Genomic DNA, 18774 nt, shown 5'->3' on the forward strand with positions numbered 1-18774 from the left:
ACAATGTACAGTACAGTATATACAAAATGGTTGGATTTATTTGACAATGTTAAGGGTTCATTTGAATGACAGCCCACAAAAATAAACTGTTTTTATATCTGGTTGCTTTGGTGAACAGTACTCCGTAACACCTACCAGAGGGGAAGATTTTGAACAGGTTGTGACCAGGGTGTGATGGCAGAGCAGTGATGTTGCCTGCTCGTTTCCTGACTCTGGAGATGTGTAAATCCTGAATGGAGTTACAGATGGGCACCGCTGATTTTCTCTGCAGACTTAACTGTCCGTTGTAGTCTGTCCCTGTCCTGTTTGGTGACCGATCCAAACCAGACATTGATGGATGTGCAGAGGACAGACTGGATTATTGCAGTGTGGTACTAAATCAGCAGTTCCTGAGGCAGGTTGAACTTCCTGAGCTGGCAGAGAAAGTACGTCCTCTACTGGGTCTTTTTGATGATTGTGTCTATGTTTAATGCCCATCTTAGGTCCTGGGAGATTATGGAACCCAAAAATCTGTAGGTTTTCACCGCAGACACCATGCTGCTGAGTATTATAATGGGGGGGGGCAGTGTTGGGGGGCTCCTCCTGAAGTCCACTGTCATCTCCACTGTTTTGAGTGTGTTCAGTTCTAGGTTGTTATGGCCATACCAGAGGGCCAGCTGTTCAAGCTCCCATCTATATGCAAACTCATCACCATCCCAGATAACGCCAATACTGGGTCTTTTTGATCACTGTGTCATCTGCAAACATCAGGAGTTTAACAGATGGGTCTCCTGGGGTGCAGTAATTTGTGTAGAGGAGAGAGCACACATCTCTGGGGAGTGCTAGTGCTGATTGTCCGGGTGCTGAATGTGATTTTCCCCAGCCTCACCAGCTGCCCCCTGTCTGTCAGGAAGTTTTTAACCCACTGGCAGATGGGGGCTGGTACAGCGAGCCGGGTGAGTTTGGGGTGGAGGATATCTAAGACGATGGTGTTGAACGCTGAGCTAAAGTCCTTGCGTGAGTAGGGTCAAGAAATTGTCAATCATGGCTACAGAAGCTCTATGTGTGATGCTGGCAGTCTTGTGTTCTGAAAAGAAAAAGAAAAGAAAGAAAGAAAATAATTATTTTGGTTGCTGTTGCGGCTGGGGAATGATAACCTAGCACAGCTTAACCAGCTTCTCACCGGGTTGCTAAAGTTCCTCCGCTATTTCTCACCAACATTTATCTTTTTTGACTATGTCATAGTACTCCCTCAATGAAATGTCAAAAGTGCAGGGGTATTGTTGCCATTGCTCAACGAACCTTTCCTCAGTTTTGTCATTCCACCTGACAGCAGCAACAGCAGTGTCCCTCTTTCTCTTTGTCATGTTTACATATGTTTACCAGAGAGCACTCTGTCAACCTATTGGTCAACATCAAGGAACACGCATGGTTGGATCGAACAGGCCTACCGGGCCCAAGGGCTCAGGGGGCCCCTAAGCCAGAGCCTCTTCGTGAAAGCGCTGTTATTAACTTTAAATTTATTGTTGCATAGTCAAAGAGCTTAGTCATTCATGTCAATAACAGAGCCCCAAAGATCCTACTGAAAAACTGAAGGAAACTGCAGGTTGATGTATGTCTTAGTTAATATGCTGTTAATATGCCTTTTACACGTCCATGCCTGGGGGCCCATTGTCTCATAATCCATCTATGAGAACACATCGTAGGAGTTGTCAGACTAGGCCGGAAAATGCAAAAAATTCTGACATCCTAGACTTTACGTTGGGGTGTCATGGGGCGTCCCAGACACCAAATTGCTGTTCTTCGATTATGTCATGCTATATGGGGTAAAGGTGCCCGTTTGTCATTCCTGATGCTGGAAATTTGTCGGCAATGACAACATCGTGTCAAAATGGGCTGAAATTGTGCAGTCTGATCCCGGCCCAAGGTGAAAAATTAAAGAAAACTAAACAGGCAGATGATCACAAAACAAACTAAAAAAACCTTAAGCGCATGAATGAACAAGTATGCAGATATAATTCACGGTAGACAGACAGACACACACACACACACACACACACACACACACACACACACACACACACACACACACACACACACACACAAATGCTTACTAAGTCAAATGTAACCACCCATATACAATGTGCACCTAGCAGACAACCCTGCACACACTGCACAGAAACATTTGTATCTCTCATGCTTTCCTTATATGTATGTATTGTATTATCAGTTTATCTCTATATCTTTTACACAAACATGTTATTGTTTGCAGCTCAAACAGCTAAAATCTGTGATTGTCTGAAATTTGTGTGTATGTGTGTTATTAAAAGTCATGTTAGGATGATTTATTAAAATTGTCAAGGTTGTAAGAGAAACACAAATCCAGCAGTGACGGTAGCAACCACAGGTAAATATAACCATAACCTGTGCCACGAAAGCACTGAACACAGGTTTGATGCTAGCCCTTAAATACTCTAACATACCTAACGGAAAGATAGAGGCTGAGTGTCAACTGTACACTAACAAAAAGGTTAGTGCACAGTATATGTGGCTCTCTTGCAGCGACATCACATTTTAAAACCCACTTGAAAGAAAGGCCCCCTGACGAAATAAAAGAATTTGAAGACCACAAAAAGGAATTTGCCAGTGGCGAAAGCAACCCCCCCCCCCAAAAAAAAAAAAACCCAAAAAAACAGGACCTCATACAAACAAACTACTGTCCAGTGACACAAAATAAAAGTGACTCTCTCCTCACATCCTTTGTCACTAAAGGCATGTCACTAAAGGCATGTCACTAAAGGCATGTCACTAAAGGCATATACCCATCGGCCACTGTTGAGCATAAAGAATTTATAGACTTGGTGATGTCCAGAGGGAGAAGAATCGATGAAGACTTTCATAATAAAACAGCAAGTTTTGATGGAGAGACTCAGGTGCACACAACATGTTTGCGCCACTGCAGATATCTGGTCAACTAAAAAAAACAAGTTATATGGGAGTCACTGTACATTGGATACAAACAAACATGCTAGAACATGAATCAGCTGTTCTTGTTTGCAGACATTTTCTCAGTCCACATACATACAATCGCATTGTAGAACTACTGGAGGAAATCCATTCAGAATATGGACTCACAACTGACACTATTCTGGCAACTGTAACTGACAACGCACCAAACTTCTCAAAAGCATCTCGAGAGTTCAGTATCACAGTCATTTCAGAGAAACAGGATGAGACAGATGAGCAGGAACAGGATCTTTCATTTGTAATAAGATCCAGAGGGAGAAGTAGTGTCACGGTGTGCTATCATTCTACCACCTCAGGTCAGGTGTTTCACGCAACACACTGAGTTTGTTTTCAACCACAGATGCCAAAATGGCAATTAAAGACAATTCAACTCTCTCCATGCTGAATCATTCATCCATGGCAAAGTGTTCAGCCCTATGGAATGCTTCTGGCAGACCAAAATATGTGGAAATAGTCAATGACTTGACCAACCAGCAACTGAAGAAACCCTGTGTTTGTATAGGTGGAATTCTCTTTATGACTGTTTGAGTCAGCTGACATTTCTTGGGGAGAAGCTTCCTGAGAGCATGCCTGCCTTGCAATTCCCACCATTCAAAGAGGTAGAGCTTGAGTTCCTTGAGGAATGGTGCAGAGTCCTCAAGCCCATTGCCACTGCAATTTACCACCTTCAAGGTCAGACCTCATGCTGCTATGGTGAGCTCATACCTACCCTCTTTCCTGTTCAGGCTAAACTACATGACTTGCAAGCTTCAAACTTGTGGTACTGCTCACATTTCTTCCAAGCCACCATAGCTGGCTTTGAGAAAAGGTTCAGTAGCTTCTTACAGCTGAAGACTGCTGTCAATGAAGCCATCCTGGCTATAGCAACCCACCCACCCATTTTTCAAGAAGTGGTTGTTGCCTCCCAAACTAGCTGCAGAGAAGAAAAGGATACATTACCTGTTTTTGCTTTCAGCTGAAGAGCCTCGCCTTATGTCAAGAAGTAAGACTGCCTCATCAAACACCGCTGAAGAGAATGAAGAAAATTTCTTCATCTTCTCGGACCAAGGCACATGTAAACTACTCTCACTTCAGTGTCTTAAGGTTAAACTGCAATTTCATTAATTGATTATCAAAAATTAATATTCATCAATTAAAAAAATGAATGAGTAGCTAGTTTCTCGTCACATTTTTAGATATTTTGTGACATTAAAAATCCTTGAATTTAATATAAATTCATAACAACCTTGTTTCTCTGTTTGCCGCTACTGTTTCCAATCCCAACAACAGGAACTAAAAGCCAGTTGGGCAGAGAGATGTTGCCCAGCCACAGAAAAGCAGAGTTGGAGACCCTTGACTTTCTGGAGTACCCCAGAAAGGACCTTTCTTCACCAGATTCATATCCACTGATCAAGATTTTTTATTTATTACGTCTCAATATATAAGTACAAGAGAGTAAAGTCTTGTGTTTTGGCTCCTCAACACTGCAGCAACAATAGTAATAAAATAACAACAAAACAGAACAAAAAAGCAGAACAAAAAAGCAGTAATAATAATAAATAGTGTGTGGTGTATGTAGGGTGCTGTGTGTGTGTGTGTGTGTGTGTGTGTGTGTGTGTGTGTGTGTGTGTGTGTGTGTGTGTGTAAGCCCGGCCTTAATAAATGTTCATACATGTATGTAGTTTTTTGTAGATTTGTGTGTGTTTGTGTATGCCAAGCTATGTATGTGTGTGCGTGATTGTGTGTAAACTTATGATCTGCTGAAGACCATAGGTCAGTACCAGTCAGTCCGGCACCAGGCTTAGTGTCTTTAATATTCTTTGTTCAAAAGCCTGGTTGCTCGGCGGAAAAAACTGTTCCGGAGCCTACTGATCCAAGCTTTGAGGCTGCGGTACCACTTGCCTGATGTTAGCAGCTGGAACAGTCCATTGTTGGGGTGGCTGTGGTCTTTGATAATCCCACAGGCTTTGCTGACACAATGTCCATTGTATATGTCCTGGATGGAGGGAAGCTCACATCCACTGATGCCCTGGGCTGTCTGCACCACCCTCCGCAGTGTTTTGCAGTTGAGGGCAGTACAGTTCCCATGCCAGGTGGTGATGCATCCAGTCAGGATGCTGTCAAGCTACTCTTTGTGATATTCAACACCACTTCGCCATCATCGGCACCAGTTGAGTGTCATTTCTCTTTTGCAGGCATGGCTTATCACCCTCACAAAGGGCGATTAACAGTTGAACTGATGGAGAAATTAGTTGTGCCGAAAAACATCTAAATGGAAGTAGAAGGACTGCAGTGTTAGGGGGTACACATAGGAGTATACTCTTTTTTTAGATTGTTGTTGGCAATCAATCAATCAATCAATCAATCAATCAATCAATCAGACTTTCTTTGTGTAGCACTTTTCATACAAACTGTGATGAACCACTCCCCCCGGTGGATTAGTTGTTCTGTAGTGGTTTACAGTGACTCGTGGGATGCACACCTCAAACGTATCTGTGTGCTGTTTGACAGGTTGGGGAGGCACGCCTCACAGTAAATTTGGCAAAATGTGAGTTCGCCAAAGCCACTGCGGCGTACCTTGGTAAAGTATTGGGGCGAGGTCAGGTGCGAACGGTACAGGCTAAAATACTGGCCACACAGCAGTATTCTCTTCCAACCACAAAAAAGGAGCTCATGTGTTTTTTTGGACTTGTAGGCTACTATCGTAGTTTCTGCTGCAATTTCTCCCATGTCATTGCCCCACTCACCAACTTGCTGAAAGGCAAAGCTCAGTTTGTTTGGTCGCCTAGCTGTCAATTGGCTTTTGAAAATGTCAAGTCAATTTTGTGTTCAGAGCCTGTGTGTGTTAGCTGCTGCTCAGCTTGATATGCCTTTCACCCTGCAGGTGGACACCAGTAATGTAGGCGCTGGGGCTGTCCTCCTGCAGTGAGATGCGGAAGGGATTGAGTATCCTGTCAGTTTCTTCTCTCGCAAATTCAGCTCGTGTCAGTTGAATTATTCAGTGGTGGAAAAGGAGGCACTCGCTCTCGTTTGGGCCTTGCAACATTTTGATGTATATGTTGGTTCAAGTGCGCCTATTGTAGTCTATACAGACCACAATCCCCTGACTTTCCTAAACTCCTTACAGTGTCCTAATCAACGGCTAATCCGTTGGTCCTTGTTGTAGATATTCGCCATGTCAAGGGCTCAGCAAACACTGTTGCCGATGCCCTGTCCTCGGGCTCCTTGCTCCTAGTAACTCTATGCCTTTTGTTCCATCTGTTCTCCTCTCGCCCTGTCTCCTCCCGTACTCTTAAAATTGCTTCTTAGGAAGGCCTACTAGGTTGCTGATGTGGGAGGGGGGAGAAGCGGCCAGAGACATCAGGTGGTGTTTCTTTTCCGTTGTAATTTTTTTTCATTTATTCGTTATAATTAGTCACTGTTATTTATTGTAATATGGTTGGGTTTTCTGGTAGAAATCCCATTTCATGGGAGGAGGTGTGACGAACCACTCCCCCCGGTGGATTGGTTGTTCTGTTCACCTTTATTGTGTTTCAGGTTGGATGGTTTGTCAGACCTGAGACGGCATGTCCTTCAGCATAAAGCTGTAGCCAGCTTTCAGTCTGGGCACTCTCACTGCCACCCATTTTGCTTTGTGTGTTGGTTTTGTTTTGCACTTGACAGCACGCACTACATCAGCAAATACACCCACACGTGCACAGCCTTACACCACTGATTTAAGTTAAGTTTGTTCTTTATTTTGTAATAAATTATGGTTTACTGAACGGTTTCGGTGTGTCCCCCTTTTTGGTTGCACTCTGTAGAGCCAGGGGTCGAAACACAAACAAATGTAACACAAAGTGCTACACACAATAAAACAATAAAATCTCCCCCCTCAAAAAAAAAAAGGTCCGGTCAAAATAAATAAATAAATAAATAAACTTACAGACAAGTTTAAAACGGAGTTAGTAATTTTTTTTTTAAAAAAAGTGTCATAAAAAGTGATTAATTAAAAGTAGCAACAGTCGGAGCAGAAAATAGCAAAATATACAAAAGACACACACACACACACACACACTTAGAACTTAGCCATAGGCTGTGTTAAAAATGGGGGGAAGGGGGGTGCTTCTTTTTCTCTTCTACTATTTTGTACTGTATCATACTCTGCTGTAATGGTACTGTTATGTGTCTTTTGCACTCGTTCTATTAGTTGCTTGTATAATTGGCGATCTCACAATTTTACTTACTCCACTGTACTTATATTTACCGCTCTTGAAAAAGGCATCTGCTAAATGCCCAGTCTAATTGTCTTCTGAAAGAACTAGTGCATCACTGTGGCCTAACTGTTCACTTCCCCCAGTTGCATTTCAACTGGCTGTTCATTCAGTCAGTCAATGGTCAGTTTGACTGACAGAAACTACCCAGCATGCATCCCTGAATTCACAGCCTCCCACCTCCAAGATATCCTGACTGGCCACTTCAAATCTATAATGTGGGGAAATTAGCAGAGCTCATCATTTCAATGTAGGGAGGTTAAGGTCAGACCCATACTGAGGCTATGTAATGCCTAAAATGTGATATCAGTTTGAATAGAATGTATTTTTGTATTTTCAAATTACAAATTACTTGTATTTTAATTAAATACATTTTCTCATACCAGTATTTTGTATTTCATTTTGATACATTTGATGAGCAAGTATTTGTAATTAGTAAAAGATACATTTTGATGTATTTGTGCCCATCTCTGGTATTATGTCACCCTTTAAAGGCAATTTTATATGATTTCCAGGCATTTTTACTAGTAGTTGGTAATGTTATTAAATCAAAAATAAAAAAATGAAATCCCATATTTGTCTTACTGAGGACTGACAAACTCCATGGTTCGCAAAGCTATTGAGTTGTCAAATGGCAGACTTGTGCAAATAACAGGTTAAAAAAGTTGTTTTTACTGGACTCTAAGGATGTTGTTGTGACCGGGGTCAAATCTGACTGTTTGTTTGTGTCTTTATTTACACATATGATTTACACATATGAAAAAGATACAATATATAATTGGAGAGAGAATTGCCTAAAAACCCTCAAGAGGCTTGAAAAGTGATATTCTCCAGGCAGTATACCACAGCAAACAATAACAGCAATGTAATATGCACAATTTGTATGTGTCTATCAATAATTCCAGACATTGCAAAAGATGGAGACACAGTTCAGCACAGCACCTGACAACAATGCATCCCATAAACACCTATGTTACAACAGTACAATGAATCAGTCATAATCACAACACACACACACACACACACACACACACACACACACACACACACACACACACACACCAAGAACACACATTCATGCTACATGCAAGTATACACAAACACTATCATTAACAGACTAAGAGCATATGCTCGTGTGATATGGTTTAGACTTTTCATAAGACAAGCACGCAATGTGCATGACGAGGAAGTAAATGGTATGTTCTTTCCTGAGTAGGTTTATTGACAGCTGATGATTGCTTATGACATGAAACAAGTTTGTACTGTCTCATAAAGAATTTACTTGATTCACTGGATTATTTTGCTCGTTATTTGTTGAGCACTTTCCCTACTGTTGAGTGTTTCTTTTAACAATGTTACATATATATATATATATATATATATATATATATATATACGTATATATATACACTGCTCAAAAAAATAAAGGGAACACCTAAAAACACAATATAGACCTTGATGAATGAAATATTTCAGCTGAAAATCTTTATTTATTAGACAGAGGAATGTGTTTAGAGCAAAATAACCTAAGAATGATCAATGGAAATCAAAATCATTAGCCCATTAAGGTCTGGATTCAGAATCATACTCAAAATCAAAGTGGAAAATGAGAACATAGGCTGATCCAACTTCTGTGGAAATTCTTCAAGACGATTCAAAATGAGGCTCAGTAGTGTGTGTGGCCTCCACGTGCCTGTATGCACTCCCTACAACGTCTGGGCGTGCTCCTGATGAGACGACGGATGGTCTCCTGAGGGATCTCCTCCCAGACCTGGATCAGGGCATTGGTCAACTCCTGGACAGTCTGTGGTGCGACATCGCGTTGGCGGATGGTACGAGACATGATGTCCCAGAGGTGCTCGATTGGATTCAGGTCTGGGGAACGTGCAGGCCAGTCCATAGCATCAATGCCCTCGACATACAGGAACTGCTGACACACTCTGGCCACATGAGGACGAGCATTGTCATGCATGAGCAGGAACCCAGGGCCCACTGCACCAGCATATGGTCTGACAATGGGTCTGAGGATCTCATCCCGGTACCTAATGGCAGTCATGGTACCTTTGGCTAGCACGTAGAGGTCTGTGCGGCCCTCCAAGGATATGCCTCCCCAGACCATCACTGACCCACCGCCAAACCGGTCATGCTGGAGGATGTTGCAGGCAGCAGAACGTTCTCCACAGCGTCTCCAGACTCTCTCACGTCTGTCACATGTGTTCAGTGTGAACCTGCTCTCATCTGTGAAGAGCACAGGGCGCCAATGGCGAATCTGCCAACCAAGATGTTCTCTGGCAAAGGTCAATCGGGCTGCATGGTGTTGGGCTGTGAGCACAGGCCCCAATTGTGGATGTCGGGCCCTCATACCATCCTCATGCATTCTGTTTCTCACTGTTTGAGCAGAAACCTGCACATTAGTGGCCTGTTGAAGGTCGTTTTGTAGGGCTCCGGCAGTGCTCCTCCTGTTCCTCCTTGCACAAAGGACCAGATAGCGGTCCTGCTGCAGGGTTGTTGTCCTCCTGCGGCCCCCTCCACGTCTCCTGGTGTACTGGCCTGTCTCCTGGTACCTCCTCCATGCTCTGGACACTGTGCTGGGAGACACATCAAATCTTCTTGCCACAGCACGCATTGATGTGCCATCCTGGATGAGCTGCACTACCTGAGCAACTTCTGTAGGTTGCAGATACCGCCTCATGCCACCTCTAGTGGTGAGGGCACTAGCAAAATGAAAAACTAACCAAAGATCGGCCAGAAAAGATGAGGACAGGCAAATGGTCTGTGGCCACCACCTGCAAATCCATTCCTTTTATAGGGGTTGTCTTGCAAATTGTCTAATTTCCACCTGGTGGAAATTAGACAATTTACCAACAGGTGAAATTGATTCACAAATCAGTGTTGCTTCCTAACTGGACAGGTTGATATCTCAAAAGTGTGATTGACTTGGAGCTACATTGCATTGCTTATGTGTTCCCTTTATTTTTTTGAGCAGTGTATATATATATATATATATATATATATATATATATATATATATATATATAATAGGCCTTTAGACTTGTATGACAAAGGAAAATATTGGTTGGACCCAGCTTATAAAAATAATATAAAAATATATCTCTATATATTCACTTTGAGAATTCCATATTTTGGACCGTCGGTAGAATATACTGAACTGAGATTGGGAACTATGGGAATGGGGGGGGTCTAAGGAGAGAAGAACTACATGTGGAGTAAGTATGAAATTAATAATTGTATGCAAATATGTCATGAAAGAAAGGGGGTGTTCTTTTTAAGGAACTATGAACAAATAAACCAATTTGGAGATGGTTCACTTGACAAACACTGAGGACACCTAATTAAAGAAACAAAGGCTGAGAGGAATGTCTTTTCTTAGTGCTCGTTTCTGAAGATGGTATATGGGCTCAAGTTTGGTCTGATGAATACTAGCCCAAGCTATATTACAATAATTAATATACGGATAAACCATTGAATAATATAACATAGTGGCTACCTCAGTGTTGATGAAGTGACGGATTTTGCCTAGTATACCAATCTTGGCCATTTTCATGGTTATGGCCCTGATATGAGGTTTCCAAGATACGGATTCATCAGGCAGAATGCTAAGGAATCGTGTAGAACACACATCAGTTATGGTGACATTATCAATTACAATTTTAGATGAGGAGCTAAAAGTCCCTGATTTAAGACCAAAAAAAGATGAAACTTGATTTTTTTTAATGTTAAGTGATAGTTTGTTGGACTTAAACCAAATAGACAGCTTGTTAAGTTCTTTATTTGACACCTTAATGATGGTGTCAGGATCTTTATGTGAATGGAAGACACTTGTGTTCGTCTACAAATAAAATTTTAGTCAGCTTGTCTGAAACATTCGGGAGGTCATTAATATATATCAAAAATAACAAGGGCCCAAGAATTGAGCCTTGTGGTACGCCACAGAGTACGGGGAGAAAAGTGGAATTGGTTCCATCATAGGACACAAACTGCTGTCTATCTTTAAGGTAACTGTTGGGACAGAGCAGTGCATTGTTTCTAACGCCAAGACGCCAAAGCATCTGAAGAAGAATTACAGTTATAATTGTTTTCCAAAGAAAGGTCATGTCATTTTTATGTTTAGAGAATTCTACATTGTAGTGGTGTTTTTAGCTCCTCTGATAATGTGGTTTAATTTATTTCTATAATTTTTAAATTGTGCAAGATTAAATGAAGTGGGACTGAAAAGATTTTTTTGTACAGTCTGTGTTTAGTATTCAAGGATTTTGTGATGGTAGAAGTTATCCATGGTTTGGTCAGTTTATGATGAGGCTTGTGAGACACCAGTACAAGGGGAAAGCAGATCATAGGCCTAGGAGATACATTCCAAAAACAAAGTAAAAGCGTTTTGTGGCTCTACAGACTGAAGGATCTCTGTCCATGGATACTCGCTGACCACTAATCCGAACTCCGCTATATTTGCTTCATTGAAGGTTCTCTTATATTTGGGACATAGTGTAAATGTAGGCTTATCATGTTCTACTACTACTACTTTCAGCTGCTCCCGTTAGGGGTCGTCACAGCAGATCATCTGTTTCCAACTCTTCCTGTCCTCTTCATCTTCCTTTGCCACACCAGCTACCTGCATATCCTCTCTCACCACATCCATAAACCTCCTCTTTGGCCTTCCTCTTTTCCTCCTCCCTGGCTGCTCCATATTCGGCATCCCTCTCCCAATATACCCAGCATCTCTCCTCCACACATGTCCAAGACATCTCAATCTTGCCTCTCTTGCTTTGTCTCCAAACCGTCAAACCTCAGCTATCCCTCTAATATACTCGTTCCTAATCATGTCCTTCCTCGTCTTGAAAATATTAGCATCTTCAACTCTGCCACCTGCAGCTCCATCTCATGTCTTTTTGTCAGTACCACTGTCTCCAAACCATATAACATAGCTGGTCTCACAACCATTTGGTAAACCTTTCCTTTAACTCCTGTGGGTACCCTTCTGTCGCAAATCACTCCTGACACTGTTCTTCACCCACTCCACCCTGCCTACTCTCTCTTCTTCGCCTCTCTTCTCCACTCCCCGTTACTTTGTACAGTTGATCCCAAGTATTTTAACTCATATGCCTTCATCATCTCTTCTCCTTTAGTCCTCACCATTCCACTGACCCCACTCATTCACGCATATGTATTCCATCTTGCGCCTACTAACTCTCATTCCTCTTCTCTCCATTGCATACCTTCACCTCTCCAGCCTCTCCTCAGCATGCAACCTACTCTCGCTACAGATCACAATGTCATCCGCAAACATCATAGTCCGCAGAGACTCCTGCCTGATCTCGTCCATCATTCTGTCCATCACCATTGCAAACAAGAAAGGGCTCAGAGCCTATCCTTGATGTAATCCCACCTCCACCTTGAACCCATTTGCCATTCCAACTGCACACCTCACCACTGTCACGCTTCTCTCATACATATCCAGCATCACTTCTACATACTTATCTGCAACTCCCGACTTCCTCATACAATACCACACCTCCTCTTTCAGCACCCTGTCATATGCTTTCTCTAAATCCACAAAGACAAAATGTAACTCCTTCTGGCCTTCTCTATACTTCTCAGTCAACATTCTCAAAGCCAACATTGCATCTGTAGTGCTCTTTCGTGGCATGAAACCATACTGCTGCTTGCTAATCATCACCTCTCCTCTTAACCTAGCTTCTATTACTCTTTCCCATATAGTCATGCTGTGGCTGATTAACTTTGTCATGTTCCTTCCTATCGAGCTTATCATGTTCCTTGAATAGTATTAAAAAAATCGGGCAATGGTCAGCAATATCAATACACAGAACTCCTGATTTCATGTTCTCACCCAAAACATTTGTAAATATTTTGTCTGTCATGGTGGCAGATGTCTTTGTCACTCTGATTGGTACTGTAATCATAGGATGAAAATAATGAGAGAACATTGTGCCAATAAAGTCCTTAATTAAATTATTAGTCTTATAGTTTACAATATTGATATTGAAATTACCAATTAGATAGCAATTTTTCTCTTCTTTAGAAATAATATCAAGAACATTTTCTAAGTTATTACTGAATACAGACAAACTAGAGCTAGGTGAACTGTAGATACATGCAATAATGGGCTGGCATGTTTCAACAATCACAGCCTCAGCAGAAAGGGTAAAATACTTTTCAATGTCATATCTTTCTTTGTAGATCAGGGTAAGGTTGAGTTATAAGGAGACACCCCCACCCGTTTGATCTTTTCTGCATCGATATACACTCACTGGCCACTTTATTAGGTACACCTTGCTAGTACCGGGTTGGACCCCCTTTTGCCTTCAGAACTGCCTTAATCCTTCGTGGCATAGATTCAACAAGGTACTGGAAACATTCCTCAGAGAGTCTGGTCAATATTGACATGATAGCATCACGCAGTTGCTGCAGATTTGTCGGCTGCACATCCATGATGCGAATCTCCCGGTCCACCACATCCCAAAGGTGCTCTATTGGATTGAGATCTGGTGAGTGTGGAGGCCATTTGAGTACAGTGAACTCATTGTCATGTTCAAGAAACCAGTCTGAGATGATTCGAGCTTTATGACATGGCGCGTTATCCTGCTGGAAGTAGCCATCAGAAGATGGGAACACTGTGGTCATAAAGGGATGGACATGGTCAGCAACAATACTCAGGTAGGCTGTGGCGTTGACACGATGCTCAATTGGTACTAAGGGGCCCAAAATGTGCCAAGAAAATATCCCCCACACCATTACACCACCACCACCAGCCTGAACCGTTGATACAAGGCAGAATGGATCCATGCTTTCATGTTGTTCATACCAAATTCTGACCCTACCATCCGAATGTCGCAGCAGAAATCGAGACTCATCAGACCAGGCAACGTTTTTCCATTCTTCTATTGTCCAATTTTGGTGAGCCTGTGCGAATCGTAGCCTCAGTTTCCTGTTCTTAGCTGACAGGAGTGGCACCCGGTGTGGTCTTCTGCTGCTGTAGCCCATCTGCCTCAAGGTTCGACGTGTTGTGCGTTCAGCGATGCTCTTCTGCATACCTCGGTTGTAATGAGTGGTTATTTGAGTTACTGTTGCCTTTCTGTCAGCTCGAACCAGTCTGGCCATTCTCCTCTGACCTCTGGCATCAACAAGACATTTTCGCCCACAGAACTGCCGCTCACTGGATATTTTCTCTTTTTCGGACCATTCTCTGAGATGGTTGTGCGTGAAAATCCCAGTAGATCAGCAGTTTGTGAAATATTCAGACCAGCCTGTCTGGCACCAACAACCATGCCACGTTCAAAGTCACTTAAATCGCCCCTCTTCCCCATTCTGATGCTCGGTTTGAACTGCAGCAGATCGTCTTGACCATGTCTACATGCCTAAATGCATTGAGTTGCTGCCATGTGATTGGCTGATTAGAAATTTGCGTTAACGAGCAGTTGGACAGGTGTGCCTAATAAAGTGGCCGGTGAGTGTATGTGCTTATAGTTGTTAAATTCATACAAATCAACATTGTCTTTAGTCATCCAGGCTTCAGTTAGCCCTATTAAATTAAAAGAGAAGTCGAGGCTGGCCAAACAAAGGCATGAAGTATCATAGTTTTTGGGTAGGCTGCGAACATTAATATGAAGAAGGGAAAAGTCACTCTTAATTTTTTTGGGGTCAACAGATGATTTAAATTCGTTCTCACAGTAGTAATCAGACGTTCCGAAATAATCTTGTATCAGTTGAGCAAAACAGTTTGTGTCAGGGTCATTTTTATATAAAATGCTCTATGTTGAGGAGTCCCAAAATTCATTGTTGGAAGATAGTGGGAAAGTAGCCTATTAAAGATCCATTTGCTTGATCATATAGGTCAGTGTTTGCATGTAGTAAGCAAGAGACTGATGTAGGAACAATTTGATAAAAGGTGTCAGATTGCTTTGTTGGAGATGATGTAATGGTATTTTGTTTGGTAGGGAGAAAAAAACATGTTAAAAAGAAGTCACCATATGTATTGGGGTTCTGGTGGCACAGATTCACTCATGCTTTGTGGTTGCTGTCATCTGCTGAAGATTTTGTGGTTTAACTACCAGTCTGTCGTAGTTAATGACAGCATAATATCCTCGTTCCCTGTCTTGTTTCATTGTTGGAATTAGGTCTGCTCTCTTCTTCCTTATCAATTCAGAGAAGTCCTCATTTACATAAATTATAGTGTTCTTGAGGTGAGCTCTCGCCTTGGCAAGAATGAGTTCTTTGCCTTTGTGCCTCAGAAATTTCACTACAGTTGGTCTTGCTTTTCAAGCATTCTGTTTCACATTTCCAGTGCATTGGGCTCTTTCAATTTCAAGAGACTATGGATTAATTTTCAGTTTGTTGGTCAAAAACTTTCTGACCTTCTGTTCAGTATCTGACCAAGACTTATAGACATTGTCCTGTATCAAACAGTCAATAATTACATTGTTTCATCAGCTCTGATTTTCTAAATAATCAATTTTGGATATGATGTATTTGCTTTCAGAGCTCATATACTGACAGGACAGAGCTTGCAGTTGTGATTCAAATGAACCAACTTTCTTCTCCATCGCTCTCAAGTCATCAATTTGAGCTTGAGACAATTGAAGGCTGGATTTGACCTCCTGAACCTCTTTCATGATTCCATCAATTCTGGTAGTTGCAGATTCCAGGATTATCTTGGTGAAGCACATGATGGTGAAGCACGCCTCTTGTTTGTTGAGCATTTCCACATAGAATAACATCTGCTGCTCCATCATATCTCTCATGGTTTCATAGTCCTCATTGATGCTTTATTTTTATTACTGCTACGGGACATGTTTACCTGCTGTTGAAGTTGCGATGAATGGGTTTTCAACACTAAAGCGATCCACTGGGGCCTTGTCGGAGGCTAGTTGCTATTTTCCTCGCTCCGGGCTTGTAGTGCTGTTAGCACGCTAATGTTAGCATGCAGTTAAAGTGACCAGGATCACCATGTTGACTTCTGTTACACTTTGTTTGCAGGTTGGCCAGCGAGGAAAGTTTTTAATCGTTTGTATGGTGTGAATTATCGGCAGGCTAGTCTTGCCGAGCTTTTGGCTGGTGCAGCTCTGTGTAGCCTTCGACTCTATGACTCTGAGAAGCTGACTGTCACAAAGGTGGAAGCCGGAAACAGCTGACAGCTGCCTTAACTCTTGTCCTACAATAAAATACAAAACACTCGACTGGATTTGTCACTGGAGAGTTAAAGATGTTTCGCTGGTCATCCAAATAGCTTCAGCTCTCATGTCTGGTGGGAAAACGTCAGCTTGTTTAGTCCAGTGACTTTTTCCTGACAAAAATCCTGGTGGACCTGCAAGTTAGAACTAATAGCATATTTTACAAGGACATAAATAACTTTCAGTAACGCTCCATCCAAAAATAGGTCATTTAGAGCCTCCAGAATAGGGTGCTGGGGTGATAATTCTTGAATTAGGGTGTTCATTTGACCTTTATAGAGAATAAACTGTCCAACTGACCCAGTATCAACTCTTAGCACCACATATAAGGGGTCTAATGTGTATTTGCAAGCAGGTTCTCTTTATATTCAGGAGTCTCAGACACGTGAACAAAACTGATGTGTGAGGCTTGGTTTGCAGACATAAGGCAGCCGAAACAACAATCACTGTGTTGTCTCTCTTCAAACATGCTCATTCCATGGTGAACATATCTTGATGCTATTTTATCTTAATTCATTTGATGTCGTTGATCCCTTGCAACCAGCTGGTAACCAGCAACCAGCTCAAACTGAATTTTGCAGCAGGGCTATGTGAAATCCCCACTGAGTTTCCTCCACCAACCAAATACTGATAAGTGCTTGGATTTCGACCGACGTTCACTATATGGTTGCTGCGTCCATTACTTCCATGACCATAACTACGTTCAAAAGTCAATTCAAAAGTTTGTTGTCAGTCTCCTCAGAATCTATAAGGCATTTAAAGAGGTTGGTTGATCTGTGACGCTTCTCTTGAATATTGTCTTCATTCAACCGACAATGTTCGCCACTGTTGGCTCCACCATTAGGGAGCTGTGTGAGCAATAATGGAAACACTTTGTGAATCTGTGCTCATGCTTTGTCAGTGCGGGGACCTAGGGCAGGTGGCAGTGGTCAAAAAGACTAATATATGTTCTCATGGTTTGTCTCGCATAATGTCTTGGACATTATGCAGCCAATCTCTGTAGCTAATTTTTCATGTCTCTCTCCTTCCAATTCTGATTTTTTTTCTTTTTCTTTACCCCAATCTCAATTCCCCCACTCTCCCTAAATGTGCATCTCTATTTTCTGTCTTCCCTCTGTCTCTCCCACCTGCCAAAGCCCACCTTCTCCTCATTATCATCTCCTGCCACAGTGAATGACAACAATCAATGCAACAGAGGAAGGACACTTACTGACTTTCCTATCGTTCCACCCTCCCCTTACCATCTCCATCCTCTCCTCCTTTCTTGGCTCCCTCTGTCCTAGAGGAATATCTTGCTGTGCCCCTTAGGTTTCAGTGTGAAATGCTATCAGGACTAAAAATCTGTTTATCAGGAATTTAAGCTTTTTTTTTCAACGTGAAATGACAAGTGTCTGGTGAAGAAAAATAACCAGCTAAAATGCCAAAGTGTCTCTTTAAGTCTGCAAGGCTAAATTGGCTATTATTTTTCTTCCCTGTCTGTTTTCCCATTCTGTCCGTCCTTCCCTCCCTCTCCTCTCTTTCGGCGTTTCTGTCTGTCTATTTGTCTTTTAATGAATGGAGAAAAAAAACATAAATTTCAACATGGTTTGTGTGCGTGTTTGTGGACTTCTATATTCTTCATCTGCATTAGCATGCATTTAAGGACTGTCTGCCTTCTTGTCAGCTCCCAAACCACTCAAGGAACAATTCTCATTCTGCTCCATCTTCTCTTCATCTGAGTGGTTTCTCTTTCTCCTGTCTCTGTCTTTCTTTCCACATGTCTCATTATCGCTCCTGTCTCTATTTTCTTGTCTTTCTCATCTTTGTCGCCCTTGTTTCTCTTCGACTCCCCTTTTCTTTTCTTTCTTTCTTTCTTTCTTTCTTTCTTCTTTCTTTCTTTCTTTCTTTCTTTCTTTCTTTCTTTCTTTCTTTCTTTCTGTCTTTCTTTCTTTCTTTCTTTCTCCTTGTTCTCATTCTTGCATGTTTCTTTCTTTCATTCTTTCTTTCTTTCTTTCTTTTGTTCTTGTTCTTGCATCTTTCTCTCTGTCTTTCTTTGTGTAACTCCCAGCATTGTGTCGTAAAACTACACAATCAGCAACAACTGAATGCAACATGACGTTTGTTCATTGCAGTGTGACCAGAAAGCAAAGGGCCGTGTTCATGTACCCACTGTCAGCGTCATGTCTCAAAGCTATCTGTCTGCCTTTACAATCCCGGTTCTTTGGAAACACTGATGTCTGCAAGTGTCAGAGGACCATAAACGCGTCCGAGTTCCTGCACTTCAGCCTTTGACCATTTGACATTTGAGTGGTCAGCAGTGTCATGTCAGTCACAACTTTCACCAACAGATG

This window comes from Lampris incognitus, chromosome 6 (genome assembly GCF_029633865.1).
Source record: "Lampris incognitus isolate fLamInc1 chromosome 6, fLamInc1.hap2, whole genome shotgun sequence".
Lineage (NCBI taxonomy): Eukaryota > Metazoa > Chordata > Actinopteri > Lampriformes > Lampridae > Lampris > Lampris incognitus.